At 51.7% G+C, this 16,551-nt stretch overlaps 1 protein-coding gene across 1 annotated transcript in view; it reads right to left on the bottom strand.

The window, feature by feature from the left end:
- MYH9 (myosin heavy chain 9) overlaps positions 1–16,208 on the bottom strand; it is a 106,661-nt gene extending 90,453 nt beyond the window's left edge. Inside the window, exon 1 of the mRNA XM_009217225.3 lies at positions 15,949–16,208. The gene's annotated coding sequence lies outside the window, so the exon portion shown is untranslated. The remainder of the gene's footprint in view (positions 1–15,948) is intronic.
- Between the last annotated feature and the right edge of the window lie 343 nt (positions 16,209–16,551).

The raw sequence follows: 16,551 nt of genomic DNA, 5'->3' as shown, positions 1-16,551 counted from the left end.
CCTGAGCAATTTATTTTTTTTTTTTATTTATATTTTTATTTTGAGACAGGGTTTCACTCTTGTTGCCCAGGCTGGAGTGCAATGGCGCCATCTCGGCTCACCACAGCCTCCGCCTCCCAGGTTTGCGCGATTCTTGCGGCCTCAGCCTCCTGAGTAGCTGGGATTACAGGTGCCCGCCACCACGCCTGGCTAATTTTTGTATTTTTAGTAGAGACAGGGTTTCACCATGTTGGCCAGGCTGGTCTCGAACTCCTGACCTCAGGTGATCCGCCCGCCTTGGCCTCCCAAAGTGCTGGGATTACAGGCGTAAGCCACCATGCCCGGCTGCCTGGGCAATTTATTACCTCTCACCATACCCCTCACCTGACTTGGGCTCTCTACAGCTCTTACTGTCTTGACCTACCTAGTAAGCGTGTTTGATTATTGTCTGTTTCCGCCACTAGAGAGGAAACTGCAGGGACTTCAGTTGCCTTATTCAATGACACATCCCCGGAACCTAGAACAGTCTCTAGCAACTGACACATATTTAATGAATAAATAAATTGAATGAAAATGGGATGTAAACCCACCTGCTGCTTCTGAAGTCACCCACTCCCTGTCCCACACCCCATTTCCTGCTGCTTTCTCTATTCCTTGCATCCACCTCTACTTCCTCCAATATAACAGCTACTAAATAATTTTAAATAGTATAAATTCAGACTGCGTGCAGTGGCTCGCGTCTGTAATCCTAGCACTTTGGGAGGTCGAGGTAGGAGGATCACTTGAACCCAGGTGTTCGAGACCAGCCTGGGTAACATAGCAAGACCCCATCTCTACCAAAAAATTTTAAAATCAGCCAGGTATGGTGGCGTGCACCTATAGTCCCAGTTACTTGGGGGGTTGAGGTGGGAGGATCACTTGAGCCCAGGAGGTTGAAGCTGCAATAAGCTATGACTGTGCCACTGCACTCCAGCCTGGGCAAAAGAGTGAGACCCTGTCTCTTAAAAAAAAAAAAAAAAAAAAAAAAAAAATTGACGGGTAATAAAAAAAAAGTTAGGTTAAGATTTAGGTTGTGTTTTTGAGTTTGTATTTAACCATGGGAGGGTATTAAGGACTGACAGAGCTGTCCCAGTGAAACCTCAGGCCTGGTGCTGATCCAGGTCCCAAGAGCAGGCTGAAGGGGGGACGAAAGGAGCTCAGAAAATCTGCAAACACACAAGGGCAGCGGTGGCCACCGTGACCACCTGGGCCCCCAGCCCTGTTTGTGCCCTTAGTAGGGTGGGGAACAACAAGACTTTGGAACCTTTCCCATGAGCAAACCACTTCTCTCCCGCTGTCTAGGAAGACAGCAGAATTCAGGTCAGCTGGATTTGAGTGGGGAGCCGGGGTTAGGAAACGTGGGTCTTGGACACCGAAAGAGGCAGCCACAACACCTGGCAGAGGAAGCCTTTCTCTGGAATGAAAGGAAATACCAGAGCAAAGGCAACTCTTGCATTCCAATTTCTAGCCCCTTGACCACCCATCTTCTCCCCTCAGGCCCACCCCCAAATACTCTCTTTCTACAAGCATCTGTCTGCTCAAAAGTAGCCACTAGGATTCTGAAACTTCCTCTTTACAACAAAACTAAACTGTTGCAACTTGTTGCTACCATTCTCACACCATCCTGGAAAACGCGGGGCCTCAGCAGAGCCCAAGTCGCCTGCCAATGGCCTTCCGACTTTGGAAGACCACTCCACCCCACTATCCTCCCCCTGCCCCTGCCCTCAGCTGCCCCTGCTCCACTGCCACCCTCGGTAGGGTCTCTCTCAGTAGGGCCAGGGGCTATTTCCCAAGCCTCCCTGTTGTCAAGGTCTCTTGGAGACTTTTTCTCTCCCTCACTTCCTCCCAGTGGGTTTTCTGGCCAGGGGCCTTGGAAGTGACAGGCACAGTGGAGGCGGGGTGAACAGGTTGAAGAGCTTCCTCCAAAAGCCCAGAAAGATCTCCCAGCTCCCTTGTTCCTAAGCTTTCTCACCACTAATGACAAAGTGGTTTTACCTGTTTTCCATCGGCTGGAATCGACCGGAATTGGGCATCCAAGCAGCTGCCACCTCCTCAGTCCCCTCAATCACAGCCACACCAGAGTGAAGTGGCATGCTTCCTAGGTCTACACTGCGAGCCCCTCCAGGACAGGGCCTGGAACCTCACATTCATCTGCATCCTGACCAGCGGGCCGTTTCTGGCCTAGATCTAGAACAGATGTACTGGATACGTTTGCTGAATGAATTTCCAAGAGTCAATAAAACCCATGGAACTTTCTGGCAACATGAAACACGGCCCCTCCCCTCAGTGGACATAAGTGGGTCATTAAATTATGAATTGTGGAGACCAATGCAACATAGGAACTTCACATTATAGTACTAAGTAACTCAGAACACACACAGTCTCTGTTCTGCTTACAATTTTGTAAAATACATGTGTCTATGGACAGGAAACCCAGAAAAATGCAAAACAGTGGATGAGGTGCGGGGCAAATCTGCTCGTTGCCAGCTTTGTTGCAATAATGCTTGTGGAATAAACACCACACACACCCCCTCCTTATTTCTTTTTTACTTTAACAAGAGAAGAACTGGCTGGGTGTGGTGGCTCACACCTGTAATCCTAGCGCTTTGGGAGGCCGAGGCAAGTGGATCACCTGAAGTCAGGAGTTCAAGACCAGCCCGGTCAACATGGCAAAACCCTATCTCTACTAAAAATACAAAAAATAGCCAGGTGTGGGTAGTTCACGCCTGTAACCCCAGCACTTTGGGAGGCCAAGATAGGCGGACCACCTGAGGTCAGGAGTTTTTTAGACCAGCCCGGCCAACATGACAAAACCCCATCTCTACTAAAAATACAAAAATTAGCCGGGCATGGTGGCACGCGCTTGTAATCCCAGCTACTCGGGAGGCTGAAGCAGGAGGATTGCTTGAACCCGGGAGGCGGAGGTTGCAGTGAGCCAAGATTGCGCCAGTATACTCCAGCCTGGGCGACAGACTGAGACTCTGTTTCAAAAAATAATAATAAATAAAAACAGAAGAACTGATTCTAATAACAATTAAGTCTCTCTCAATATTCCATGAAAAATCTCATGCCAAGACCTTTGGCTGGAAAAACGTGCTGGCCACACAGCCAGAGGACGCAGGCAGCGTTCCCAGCATCCACCCCGAGGTGAGTGACCCGGGTGTGGAATCCTGCCCTCCCACATTTCCTGGGAAATGGGGCAAGGAAGCAAGCCTTCACGGGCCGCCTTGGCTTATGAAGAGGCTGGGTCTTGGCCGAAGGAGGAGAGGAAGCGTTTCACCAGCCCCAGGTGACTCACAGGGCCTTCGCCAACCTGAATCACCTCTGAACAAAGATCTGCCTGAGTCTGGGCAACTGAACGAGGTCCCACCCCTGCTCCCCGGGCTTGCCACACCATGTCTCTACTTTACAATCTCAAAGCCTGCCTCCTTCAGGAAGCCTTCTCAGACTCCCCCATGCCTTCTCCTGGGTTCCCAGCATCTGTATCTGGTGGGAGGCCATCAGCAACCAGAAAGAAGGGCCCATGTTTCCTTTCCCTCCGTATTCCCAGCACCCAACCAGTGCCTTGTACCTAGAATCAGTTCCAAGGAGTTACTACTGAATGACTATGGATCTGACGGGTGGATAGATGAGGGACGAACAGAACCCAATGGTTTCAAGTGGGCTGATGTCAGGAGCCCACGATGCAATATGATGGCAGGTCGTCTGGCTAGCTGGTTCCCCAGAGGGCACTACTCAGACAGGCACAGCAGTGCCTGGATTCACGCTAGGACCAGGGTCTTTCCACCTGCTCTCCCTTAGGTCCAAGCACATTCATTTGAAAAATGGCCAGTGGGGTTAAAGGTGAAGTCAGTAGCCAAGGCATCACTGCTGACCTGGCAACCCCGCTGTGGGTTGCCAACTGCTGTATGGGAGATCCCATTCTGCTGCAGCCCAACATTCTCTCTGCACATTGAATGAATGCTCAGCCACTGGCGAGGGTGGAGGCCTCAAGGACCAGCCCAGCCGCTCGCCGCCAAGTGAGGAAACACAAGTCCAGGAGTGCAGGGCGTCTCCAAGGCCACAGAGTCAGGAGCTGGAGCACCCAAGTTTGAATCCCTGCACAGTATCCCCATCTGCAAAATGAGGATAAGTCCCTACCTTATGGAAACAAGGGAAGAATTAAATGAGATAATCCATGTAAAAGCCCTAGCAATGGCCAGGTGTAGGTGCGGTGGTGGCTCATGCCCATAATCCCAGCACATTGAGAGGCCAAGGCAGGAGGATCACTTGAGGCCAGAAACTTGAGACCAACCTGGACGACACAGTGAGACCCCATTTCCATTTTTTAAAATATGTTAAAATTTTTTAAATAAAAGATAATAAATCTTTAAAAGCATCAGCATGGTACCTAGTACATACAAGTGCTCAATAATTTCTCTTTTTTTTTTGAGACAGAGTTTTGCTCTTGTTGCCCAGGCTACAGTGCAATGATAAAATCTCAGCTCACTGCAACCTCTGCCTCCCAAGTTCAAGCAATTCCCCTGCCTCAGCCACTCCAGTAGCAGGGATTACAGGCATGCACCACCACACCTGGCTAATGTTGTAATTTTAGTAGAGATGGGGTTTCACCATGTTGGCCAGGCTGGTCTCGAACTCCTGACCTCAGGTAATCCAACCACCTCGGCCTCCCAAAGTGCTGGGATTACAGGCATGAGCCACCACACCCGGCCAATAAAGTTTAATAATTATAATTAATAGCAAGGCTGTGATGTGACCCAGACAGCAGCTCTTCCTCCCTTCCATGCCCACCTTCCCATCCTCCCTCCTCCTCTCAGGCAATCCTAGCCTCCAGAAACTTGGCTCCAGATGCTCAGATGTCTCTAGTGACTCAGGGTAGCATGGGCTTCCCTCAGTATCCCAACTCGCTGTTGGAGGATAAGGCTGTTTGGTGACGGGGACAGTCTGTCAGTCCTCCATCCCTGCTGAGCCCCACCAAGACAGCACAGTGCAGACCATGTAACTGGAGCTTAGGGAGTCTCTGCGGACTGATTTGGCAAAGGGCAACTCCCTAATGCCCAATACTTGGTTCTTAAATATAAAAAATGAAAACTCGAAAATGCCTCCCTACCACCTTTCTCCTCCTAGGGATTCCCCCATCAGTGTTCTGTAAAATGACGAGGTCACTAACTGGCATTCAAAAGCTTTTGGCTGTCTAGGCCTCCCTGTCACAGGCTTAGAAGTGAAGACACCAGCCAGGCACAGTGGCTCATGCCTGTAATCCTGGCATTTTGGGAGGCCGAGGCAGGTGGATCACCTGAGGTCTAGAGTTTGAGACCAGCCTAGGCAGCATGGTGAAACCCGTCTCTACTAAAAATATAAAAATTAGCTGGGCATGGTGGTGCACGCCTGTAATCCCAGCTACTCGGGAGGATGAGGCAGGAGAATCGCCTGAACCCGGGAGGCGGAGATTGCAGTGAGCCAAGATTGTGCCACCACACTCCAGTCTAGGCGAAAGAGCGAGACTCTACCTCAAAAAAAAAAAAAAAAAAAGTGAAGACACCAATGAGACCTGAACCCCATTTGTGCAACAAGGACTAGGAGCTGATTCTAACTGTCCCAAACATGGAGTTACAGTCTGGGGACAGAAATGAAAGAAGACCCCGCCTTCGACCTCCTCATCCGCATAGGACAGTGAGTTCTCAAATCTTCTCCCCCATTCTGGCCCAGTTAGATTAAGTCACCCAAACTGTCCCAAATGTCTCGTTCTTTATGTTTATCAGACAGGAAGCTGCCTCCTCTAGCTCAGTGACTTAATGTGAAACACAGGAAACGCAGTGGCTTTTGAACATAGACAACTCTAAATAAAGGTGCCTCTATTGCTTTGTAACAGGCTTTCTAAAAAAAAAAAAAAAAAAAAATACTTAACCCAGCTCAGATCAGTGTAACGAGATGAACTGTACTGTATGGGAAAAGGATGCAAAAGTTGCAGGCATCAGAAACCCCAGCATCAATGCCGGGGGTGGGTTCCAGCAGTTTCCTCAGTCATCTTAATCATCACACCTTGTTATCAAGGGACAGGCTTGTTGGATAAATATGAAATCTTTAAAACTTGAACCTGGCCGGGCACAGTGGCTCACGCCTGTAATTCCAGCACTTTGGGAGGCCAAGGCAGGTAGATTGCTTGAGCTCAGGAGTTTGAGATGAATTTGGGCAACATGGCAAAACCTCATCTCTACAAAAAAAAAAATTAACCAGGCGTGGTGGTGTACACCTGTGGTCTCAGCTACTTAGGAGGCTGAGGTGGGAGGAATGCTTGAGATGGAGGCTGAGGCTGTAGTGAGTTTTTATCGCACCACCACATTCCAGCGTGGGCAACAGAGCAACATGCTGTCTCAAAAAAAAAAAGGAGAGAGATGAAGAGGAGGAAGAGGAGGACCAGACCACTTCACATCCATTTATAATGCTAAGAAAGAGGCTTCTCCATGGTGCAGATGGGAAAACTAAGGCGAGCAGCAGGAGAAAAGGCGGGGGGTCTGGTCCTAGCTCTGCCTGATCCCACAACTTTGTTTTGTTCCTTCTCCCATGCATTTTGTGTTGAAAACACAACAAATTATCACCCAAGACATTAAGTGACCTAAAGTTACTAGAAATCAGGGCTGGCTGAGGACAGTGGGCAGCGGTGTGGCTTTCTGAATGGCCCACCCTGCTGCCTGGCACCACCCCATGTGAAATATTGATTTTTCGAGCTGTGGGAACTTTCAGCTCAAGTGGCCACGTCCAGCTGGAAGTTCAGAGAAACCCAAAACACTTCCCACCCCATTCCTTAACCCTAGTGCCCCCTGCCAAAAAACAACAAAAAAGACGAAGGGAGTAGAAGAATAGACTCTTAAGGAAAGATTAAAGGAGCTAAGTATGTGTTGCTTGGCTAAACAGGGAATAAACATCAAAAAAAAAAAAAAAAAAGGGAGAGTCACCATTTAGAAAACACGTTTAAATGAAGCCTCCTGATTCGGAAAGGCACTGGGATGAGTGGAAACCAGGGGCTGAGGTTTTCTACTGACTCACAGAATGAGCTTGGGCAAATCACTTTTTCTCTAATTAGGAAAAAAAAAAAAGAAATGTTATTTTAATTATTCCCAACATCTCTTCCAGCCAGGCATTCTATAATTCTAAACTCAGTAGGGAGGGTTTTCATTGCTGTCGCTGATTTTTCTTTTAAGCAGGGGATCATTTCAAATTAGAGGTAAAATGAAAGAAGAAAGGCTCTTCTTTCTAAGGCCCACGTTCCCAAAATGATGTAAACGTCCTTCTGATGAGTGGCAACCTACTCAAGGAGATTAGCTTCGAGCTCCCCAACACATTAAAAATTGTACAGAGAGGCCAGGCGCGGTGGCTCACGCCTGTAATCCCAGCACTTTGGGAGGCCGAGGTGGGCGGATCACAAGGTCAGGAGATGGAGACCATCCTGGCTAACGTGGTGAAACCCCGTCTCTACTAAAAATACAAAAGAATTAGCTGGGTGTGGTGGCAGGTGCCTCCAGCTACTCAGGAGGCTGAGGTAGGAGAATGGCGTGAACCCGGGAGACGGAGCTTACAGTGAGCCAAGATAGCACCACTGCACTCCAGCCTGGGCAACAGAGCAAGACTCTGTCTCAGAAAAAAAAAAAAAAATAATTTGTACAGAGAGACATTATGCTTGGTCCAAGAAGGGGAGAGAGGGACCTCCCTGAGAAGCCCCCTTTCTCCTCTGGGACATACCATAAGGATGATAAGGGCCTCTGAGTGGTACCAAGGAAGTGACACGAGGGTGGGGGAGATCAGCTACCTGTAACCCCACTACAGGCCTCAGCCCAACCTGCGTGGCAGGAAGCCACACCTTTCGGGAAGGCCATGCAAGGCTCCCTCCAGCCACAGCAGGAGAGTCCCGGGCTAGAGATGCAGACAGCCACTGAGGGACTCCCAGCTGCTCCGGTGCTCGGCAGAAGTCCAGCCAAGGGCTTTCTCTGGGGACACCTGCCCGGTTGCTGAATCATCTCAGGCTCAAGAAGCTAATCGTGGGAATGGGAACCTGAGTAATTCCAACACAAGCCTGCCTAGGTTACTTTTTAAAGAGACATGCATCAGACCGAGTAGGCAGCTCCCCTCCTGCCTCCCAAATATTTGGTGCCATCTAAGCACAAGGGATGGGGGCTGGGTACAGATACAGGCCACCTGCCTGTGCAGTGGCAGTCCCATTTTAGAGCTGGGCTCATAGTGTGTACTCACGTGTGACTCACACCATTCTCCCAGGAGGCCCAGAGGCTGCCTTGCAGGACCTCAGGACCCTGACGGGGTCTTCCAGACCTTGATCAGGAAAAGAGTCAACCAGGCACAACAGCAGCACCGGCAGCTCCTCCCAGGGCCCACACCATCCAAGGTGAAAGACAGCCATCCTTGAGAAGAGGGGCAGTGCCCTCCGATTCAAAACACCCCTCTGATCACATCTTCTCAAGAATTTGGGCTTTTCCAGTGTTGTTATACATAAAAACCACAGGCCAGATGTCTCAGGGGAAACTGGGGACAGAGTGGGAAGGGACATAATAGTGGATGCAATGACCCCAAGTTAAAAAAGAAGGCCGGGTGGCCGGCTGCAGTGGCTCACGCCTGTAATCCCAGCACTTTGGGAGGCCCAGTGGGGTGGATCACCTGAGGTCAGGAGTTCGAGACCAGCCTGGCCAACATGGTGAAACCCTGTCTCTACCAAAAATACAAAAATTAGCCGGGCGTGGTGACAGGTGACTGTAATCCCAGCTACTTGGAAGGCTGAGGCAGTAGAATCGCTTGAACCTGGGAGGCGGAGGTTGCAGTGAGCAGAGATCACACCGTTGCACTCCAGCCTGGGCAACAGAGTGAGACTCCGTCTCAAAAAAAAAAAAAAAAAAGCAAGCCAGGTATGTGAGGGCCTGGGTTGGGCTTCAGGTTGGGGTGGGTTCCCTAGGGCAGGACAGCTTATGATTTGGAGCCAAGCGAATTATGGAAACCTTGCAAGAGGGATCCCAAAACGCTCTCCACACACACGTGCAGGCTTTCTCTTCTCATACAGCAAAGAAAAATCAATCATCTTCCATTTCCCAGAATATGAAGAAGTGGATCAGAAGGGACTTCTGTTTAAGGGGTTACTCTAGTGATGTGACATCATGGGAAGAAAACAGGACCCTAAGGTTTCAAGCACAAAGACCCTTCCCTCCTTCCTTGTACAAGGTAGGCATTCCGTATGCAATATGGAACCTAAAGCAATGCACTTTAAAGTTGAGACCCACAGATTGGCCAGCTGGACCTCTTATTTTTATAGTTAAGAAAAATGAGAAATAGCTGGATTTTTGATTCTTTAAGGACAATATGGCCGGGCGCAGTGGCTCATGCCTGTAATCCCAGCACTTTGGGGAGAAGAAGCAGATGGATCACCTGAAGTCAGGAGTTTGGGACTAACCTGGGCAACATGGTGAAACCCCATCTCTAATAAAAATACCAAAAAATTAGCTGGGCGTAGTGGCGCACGCCTCTAATCCCAGCTACTCAGAAGGCTGAGGCAGGAGAATCGCATGAACCCGGGAGGTGGAGGTTGCAGTGAGCAGAGATCGATCATGCCACTCCAGCCTGGGCAATAGAGTGAGACTCCATCTCAAAAAAAAAAAGTATTCAGTGAAATGTACTGCTCACTCCCTGTTGCCTATGCAACCACCATTACCAGGGTCTCAATATCTTTCCAGAAATACTGCATGCACAGAGCGGAGTTTACATACCATGTTTTACACAAAAAGAAGCACCATTTACACTACGTTGCGTCTGGTGTTTTTCACTTGCAACATAGCTTGCAGAGCACGCCCTATCAGTATATATGGATTGACCTCATTTTTCAAAGGGCTGCAAGGATTTCCACTGTACAGCTGTACCATGATTTAGTTGACCTTTTTAATAGACAGCTTGTTTCCTGTCATTTTCTATGTCAATGTGGAGATGAAGATTCTCAGATACTCCCTTTAGCACATCTGAGTTTATCTGTGAGATAAATTCCTAGAATGCACTCAGAAGGAGTATGCTTTGACAGAGACTGCCGAACAACTTTCTTTTTTTATTGTTGTTCTTTAATGTAATAGAGACAGAGTCTCCCTATGTTGCCCAGGCTGGTCTAGAACTCCTGGGCTCAAGGAATCCTCCCCTCTTGGCCTCCCAAAGTGCTGGGATTACAGATGTGAGCCAACATGCCCAGCCCCAAACGACCTTCTAAAAAGAGGATTGTACAATATACACTCTCATCAATAAGGTACGAGAGTGCTGGCCAGGTGCAGTGGCTCACGTCTGTAATCCCAGCACTCTGGGAGGCCAAGGCGGATGGATCACCTGAGGTCAGGAGTTCGAGACCAGCCTGGCCGACATGGTGAAACCCTGTCTCTATTAAAAATCCAAAAATTAGCTGGGCGCGGTGGCAGGCGCCTATAATCCCAGCTACTCGGGAAGCTGAGGCAGGAGAATGGCGTGAACCCGGGAGGCGGAAGTTGCAGTGAGCCGAGATCATGCCACTGCACTCCAGCCTGGGCAACAGAGGAAGACTCCGTCTCAAAAAACAAAAAATAAAAGAGTGCCTAGGAAATTAAAATTACTTGATTTTGCTGGGCGTGGTGGCTCATACCTATAATCCTAGCACTTTGGGAGGCCAAGGCGGGTGGATCACCTGAGGTCAGGAGTTCGAGACCAGCCTGGCCAACATGGTGAAACCCCATCTCTACTAAAAATGCAAAAACTAGCTGGGTGTGGTGGTGCACCCCTGTAATCCCAGCTACTTGGGAGGCTGAGGTGAGAAAATTGCTTGAACCCAGGAGGTGGAGACTGCAGTGAGCCGAGATCGCACCATTGCACTCCAGCCTGGGCAACAGAGTGAGAACCCATCTCAAATAAATAAATAAATAAATAAATAAATAAATAAATAAATAAATAAAATTACTTAATTTTTCAGTTTCTCAGGCACTCCCATGCATAATTTGTGGGCACATAAACTGGTATGATGTCTTTGTAGGGAGATATGGCACCTCCTAGGAAATCAAACCTGGCCAGGCACAATATTTCACACCTGTAACCCCAGCACTCTGGGAGGCTGAGGCAAGAGGGCTGCTTGAGCCCAGGAGGTTGAGACTAGCCTGGGCAACACAGCAAGATCCCATCCCTACAAAAAACACAAAAATTAGCCGGGTGTAGCGGTATGCACTTGTAATCCTGGCTAGTCAGGAGGCCGAGGCAAAGAATTGCTTGAGCCCAGGAATTTGAGGCTGCAATGAGCTATGATCATGCTACTGTACTACAGCCTGGGCAGCAGAGCAAGACCCTGCTTCAAAACAAAATCAAAAAAACACAAAGGAAATCAAACCTCCCCTTGCCCAGAGCCAGGGTTGGAAGCAAGGTCTCCAGTCACCCAAGTCCAGTGCTCTTCCTATATCACCCTTTGGCTGTCTCCCAGACCACGGGAAACCACGTGTTTGAACTAAAACCACAGTCTGCACACCTTCTGTCCCAGCCAGGACCCTGTGAAGAGATTACTCAGCACAAACTCATCACCAAGTGCATTCAAAAGCATCAGCAGATGGGCCTCATAGCCACTTGCCTATTCACCATTCGGGCATCACAGTCCACAGCCACAATACACGCATACCTTATTGTGCATAGAGGCAGAAAGAACATGGAGCTAGAAGCCAGGAAAACAATCTATCCTCCACCCTCATCCCCGCCCCCTCAACCTGATAACCCAGGGAGTTAAGACTGATCATTTATACTAAAAAAAAAAATGTGGGCGGGGGGCCGGGTGCAGTAGCTCACGTCTGTAATCCTAACACTTCAGGAGGCCGAGGCGGGTAGATCACCTGAGGTCAAAAGCTCAAGACCAGCCTGGCCAACATGGTGAAACCCTGTCTCTACTAAAAATACAAAAAAAATTAGCCAGGTGTGGTGGCGGGCACCTGTAATCCCAGCTATTCGGGAGGTTGAGGCATGAGAATTGCTTGAACCCAGGAGGTGGAGGTTGCAGTGAGCCAAGATCGTGCCACTGCACTCCAGCCTGGGTGACAGAGACCTTGTCTCAAAAAAAAAAAAAAAAAAAAGTGGGGGAGGGGGTGCTGGGCATAGTGGCTCATGCCTATAATCCTAGCACTCTGGGAGGCTGAGGCAGGTGGATCACTTGAGGTCAGAAGTTCCAGACCAGCCTAGTCAAAATGGCAAAATCCCATCTCTACTAAAAATACAAAAATTAGCCAGGTGTGGTGGCAGGCACCTGTAATCCCAGCTATTTGGGAGGCTGAGGCAGAAGAATCGCTTAAACCTGTGGGCAGAGGTTGCAGTGAGCTGAGATTATGCCACTGCGCTCTAGCCTGGGCGAGAGTGAGACTCATCTCAAAAAAAAAAAAAACCACATACAAGCCGAGCACGGTGGCTCACACCTGTAATCCCAGCACTGTGGCAGAGGCCAAGATGGGCAGATCACCTGAAGTCAGGAGTTCGAGACCAGCCTGGCCAACATGGTGAAACCTCGTCTCAACTACAAATACAAAAACTAGCGGGGTGTGGTGGTAGGCACCTGTAATCCCAGCTACTCAGGAGGCTGAGGCAGGATAATTGCTTGAACCCAGGAGAAGGAGGTTGCAGTGAGCCAAGGTCGCGCCATTGCACTCTAGCCTGGGCGACAGAGCAAGACTCTGTCTCAAAAAAAATATATATATATATACACACACACACACACACACACACATATACAGCCACTACATAATAGGCCATGTACATACTTTATTTCTTTCAGTTCACGCATCTTACCCCACAGGGTAGGATCTTGATTCCCGTATTACATATGAGCACATCCAGGCTGTGAGGCTAAGTGACTTGCCTAAGGTCACAAAGCTAGTAAGCGGCAGGGTCAGGATTTGAACTCGGCCTGTTTCCAAAGCTCACGTTCTTTCTACTATCGCACTCTTCTCAGCTCTAAAAGTGGGATTCAGTAAGCCACAGGAGCAGCACTGCCAGGGCTCCATTCTTTTGTCAGCAGAGGACTCCAGCCCAGGGTCTCAGCACACCAAGGGTTAAGGCTGAGAGGCAGTGACTCTCTGGGGCTGCACAAAGGGAAATGCACTTCCTGCCCCAGCAGGCAGAGATGCTGTTTTATGCTCAGTAAATTAGGACGTTTGTTTAATTAAGACGACACACAGATTTTGTTATTCTAAATATTTTTGGAACATAATGCTTGGGAGGAAGCTGTCAAGGCATGGGTTTTTTCGGTTTTTTTTTTTTTTTTTCTCTTCTTCCTTTGCTTTGGGTTTCTCTTTCTCCCCCTCCAAGAGAAGAAGGGTACGGCTCGGAGGAAAACGACAGCCAACCCCTCCTCTCCTTTTGAAATAAAGATGTCAAGCTGGTGAGGGCTGTCTTAAGTACTTTATTGAAGAATTAGCTAGAAGAGGAAGTAAAGGAAGAACAGCCAGGCTGATTTCTAGCAATACCCTACCAGGCTACATAACAATGCTGCATTTTTTGAGTGTGTTTTTCTTCTTTTAAAGAGCTAACAGATCCTTGTTTTGTTTTTTCTGGAGCAAGAGCGGGCAAAAGGCAGGCTGTGATTAACATGCGTCCTTCATCCTACAAGAGAGAAGTTGTCCCATCTCCAACCCCTTAGGTTAAAAAGTTTAAAAATAAAAGCAAGAAAGCCAGGGCCCTGATCTTCTCTCTCCTCTACCCTGCTGAACCTTTCAGATGAGCAGCCTCACAGAATGCTGCTCTTTTCTCCCGGACTGGAGAGCTCCCCAAACGGAGCCTGCCAATGCCGGCTCTCCAGACACCTGGATCTGCCCACCTGCGCTGCCAGGGCTTGCTGAGTATGAAGACTGAAGTTCTTTGGTGTCACCCCACAGTCATCTAGGGCGCAGTGGCTCTCCAATTACACTAAGCAATCTCTCCATGTTTTTAATTACCCTCCAATTACCCACAAAGAGGCTCCTCACTTTCCAGCACCGCGTGCTTGCCTCAGTTTGCCAAACCTGCAATGTGCTTCTCCCTCGTAGCAGCTCCCTCCTCGTCCCAGAGAAGTGGCCCCTCTCAGCCTTGAAATTCCTCGAGTCCTTTGTCTATGGCATACTTGGGACACACATCACAGGCTGCCTTTGTATTTCACTCGTTCTGCCACTTTCCCCTTGAGGACTGTAAACTCCCCAAGGGCAGAGGCAGGGCCCGGGATTTCACAGGGCAGTCTGGCTCCCTTCTCCCAATCTCCATGACTCACAGTACCTTTCCGGGGTCCCTGTCATCTCCACCTCACGTTAGACTCATCTACGGATTTGTCTCAGTTCTCCCCTAAGTGCCCATGGGCACGGGCCAGGTCTTACTCAACTCCCATCCCCCACCACCTGCCAGAGTCCCTGGCACAGAGAGGGCAGTTAAATATTTGCTCAATTACACATCTGTGTCCCCTTCCCCCCACATAGCAGCCTTGTATACAAACTGACTATTATTAATTGAGTGATTGTCTCAAAAGGCCTCCCTCCTTACCAAAAAGGAACTCCTAAGCCATCAGGTGAGCCAAACACTGGCCCAGACAGTGGAGTTAGAATGGCCACAGTGTTGCGCCGCATGGAGAAGGAGCCAAGGTTCTCTCCCCTTTCCACAGTTACTCAACAGTTACTTTGAAATCCTGTTAAACCCAGAAAAGGGCGCAGTGAACCGAAAAGTGGCTGGGCCTCTCTACTGCCCGGTGGAGAGAGCGCCTGCCTCCACGACCTGGGACTTCCCAAGGAGTCTGCTCTCCACACCCGCTGGGTGGGGCCGAACGTTCACCCTGCCCCCCACCTCAGGACAGCCGGCAAGCTAGTGCTGGGGGTGCTGCCTCTCAGTTTGAAACAGCGGGGCTTCCCTGGAGGAATGAGGATGCCGCCGTCCTATCTCCTGCGCGTGGCCCCAGAACAGGATGGGGTGGGGACTCCAGCACAGGGAAGCGGGTGCGGGGAGTGGAGAATAGAAAACTCCGATCTGGCTCAAACAGGAAAGATGCAATCGCCCAGGCCTGGTCGTAACGGCAGAGCCAGCTGCCCCCGCGACCCGCCTGGGCAGGATGGCCCCTGGGTGCGGTGGAATCAGGTGCACGCCTGGGCGGCCCCGACGGCTGCTGCATTCCGAGCCTCCCTCCCCCGGGGAACAGAAGTCGGAGGTCCAGGGCTGGAGCAGGGGCTGGGGGTGGCCCTTCCTGCCTCGCGCCCAGGTCCCCGCCGGGTCCTCCTTGTCCGGGCAGCCGCCGCACCTCCCCCGGGCCCTCCTCGGCCAGCCTGACGGCAGCGGGCGAATGAGGAAGTCGGCCGCGGAGGCGGAAACCGGGCCGGGTGCAAGGTCTGCAGCGGGACGGTCCGACTCTGACTCAGGAGGACGCCCTGACAGCTGCCAAACGGTGCCCGCTGCCCGTTACCTCCGTGCCTCAGACGCCAGGAACTTCCACCGGAGCGGCTGCCCCGGGCTCCCAACCCGTGAGGCTGGGTCCCAGGGGCCGCGGCTCCCAGAAGGGGTTAAAAAGTTTGCCAGAGTCGGGCCTGGGCGAGGCGAGGCGAGGGCGGGGCGCGTGCCCCAGCGGCAGGGGGAGGTCGGCTCCGGTGCCCAGTCCTGGGACCGCACCGGGGGACACGAGGGGCGCAGGGGAGCGCGGGTCCCGAGGCCGCCCCTGCACCCCGAGGCCTCGCTGCCGCCGGCCCCCTCCCCGAGTTCCCGCGCGGGGGTCCCGGTCCCCCTGGGAAGGATGCGGTGCCGGGCACCGGGCCGCCGGCGTCCGCGCCTGCCCGCGCGGGTGGCGGGCCGCACCGAGCCCAAGAACCACAAGTCGGCCCGGCGGCCGCGCGTCTCGCCCCCGCCCGCCCGCCGCCGCCGCCTGCCCGGGGCGGGACCGCGGTGGGGCTCGCTCACCTGAACCTGGATCTGCCCCGGGAACAGGAGCTGGTCTCCCGAGAGGACTTTCTCGAGCGCTCGGGCGGCGGCCGGGTGGGGCGAGCGCACGAGGCGGGAGCTGCAGCAGGTCAGCCTTGCTCAGCCTTCAGTGCCCTGCCCAGGAACCGCGGTGATCTGCGCGCCTCACCGCACCCAGCTCGGCTCCTCGCCGCCTTCCCGCCCCGCCCTCGGAGTCGCGGGCCCATTCCCAGCCCGGAGCCGGCTCCGGGGCGGAGCCTGGAGGCACAATCCCGCCCCCCTTCCTGCTTCACCCACTGCAGGCCGCGCCTGGCTTTGATGGGCAGACGTGTTGGCCTCTGGAAAGGGGAGTGGGCGGAGCCTCTGCGGCCAGATGGGTGGGGATTCATCCTCCTCTTTCGCCCCCACCTCACCACCCGCTCCACCTTCCTCCGCTTCCTAGGCGGGAGCCCCGCCCTCTAGGGCGGGTCCAACGGACAGCCAGGTTCTAGGACAGGATTGACACAGAGGGAATCCAATCAGGAGGCGGCAACTCGGGGCGCGGAGGGCTCCGGGCCGGGATTTTGGTGCCTTGCCTGGGCCGGGGCGAGGCCCGCCGGGAGC

Source organism: Papio anubis, chromosome 16 (genome assembly GCF_008728515.1).
Source record: "Papio anubis isolate 15944 chromosome 16, Panubis1.0, whole genome shotgun sequence".
Lineage (NCBI taxonomy): Eukaryota > Metazoa > Chordata > Mammalia > Primates > Cercopithecidae > Papio > Papio anubis.
The sequence above is the reverse complement of the archived record's forward strand: the minus strand, read 5'-3'. Positions and strand labels throughout refer to the sequence as shown.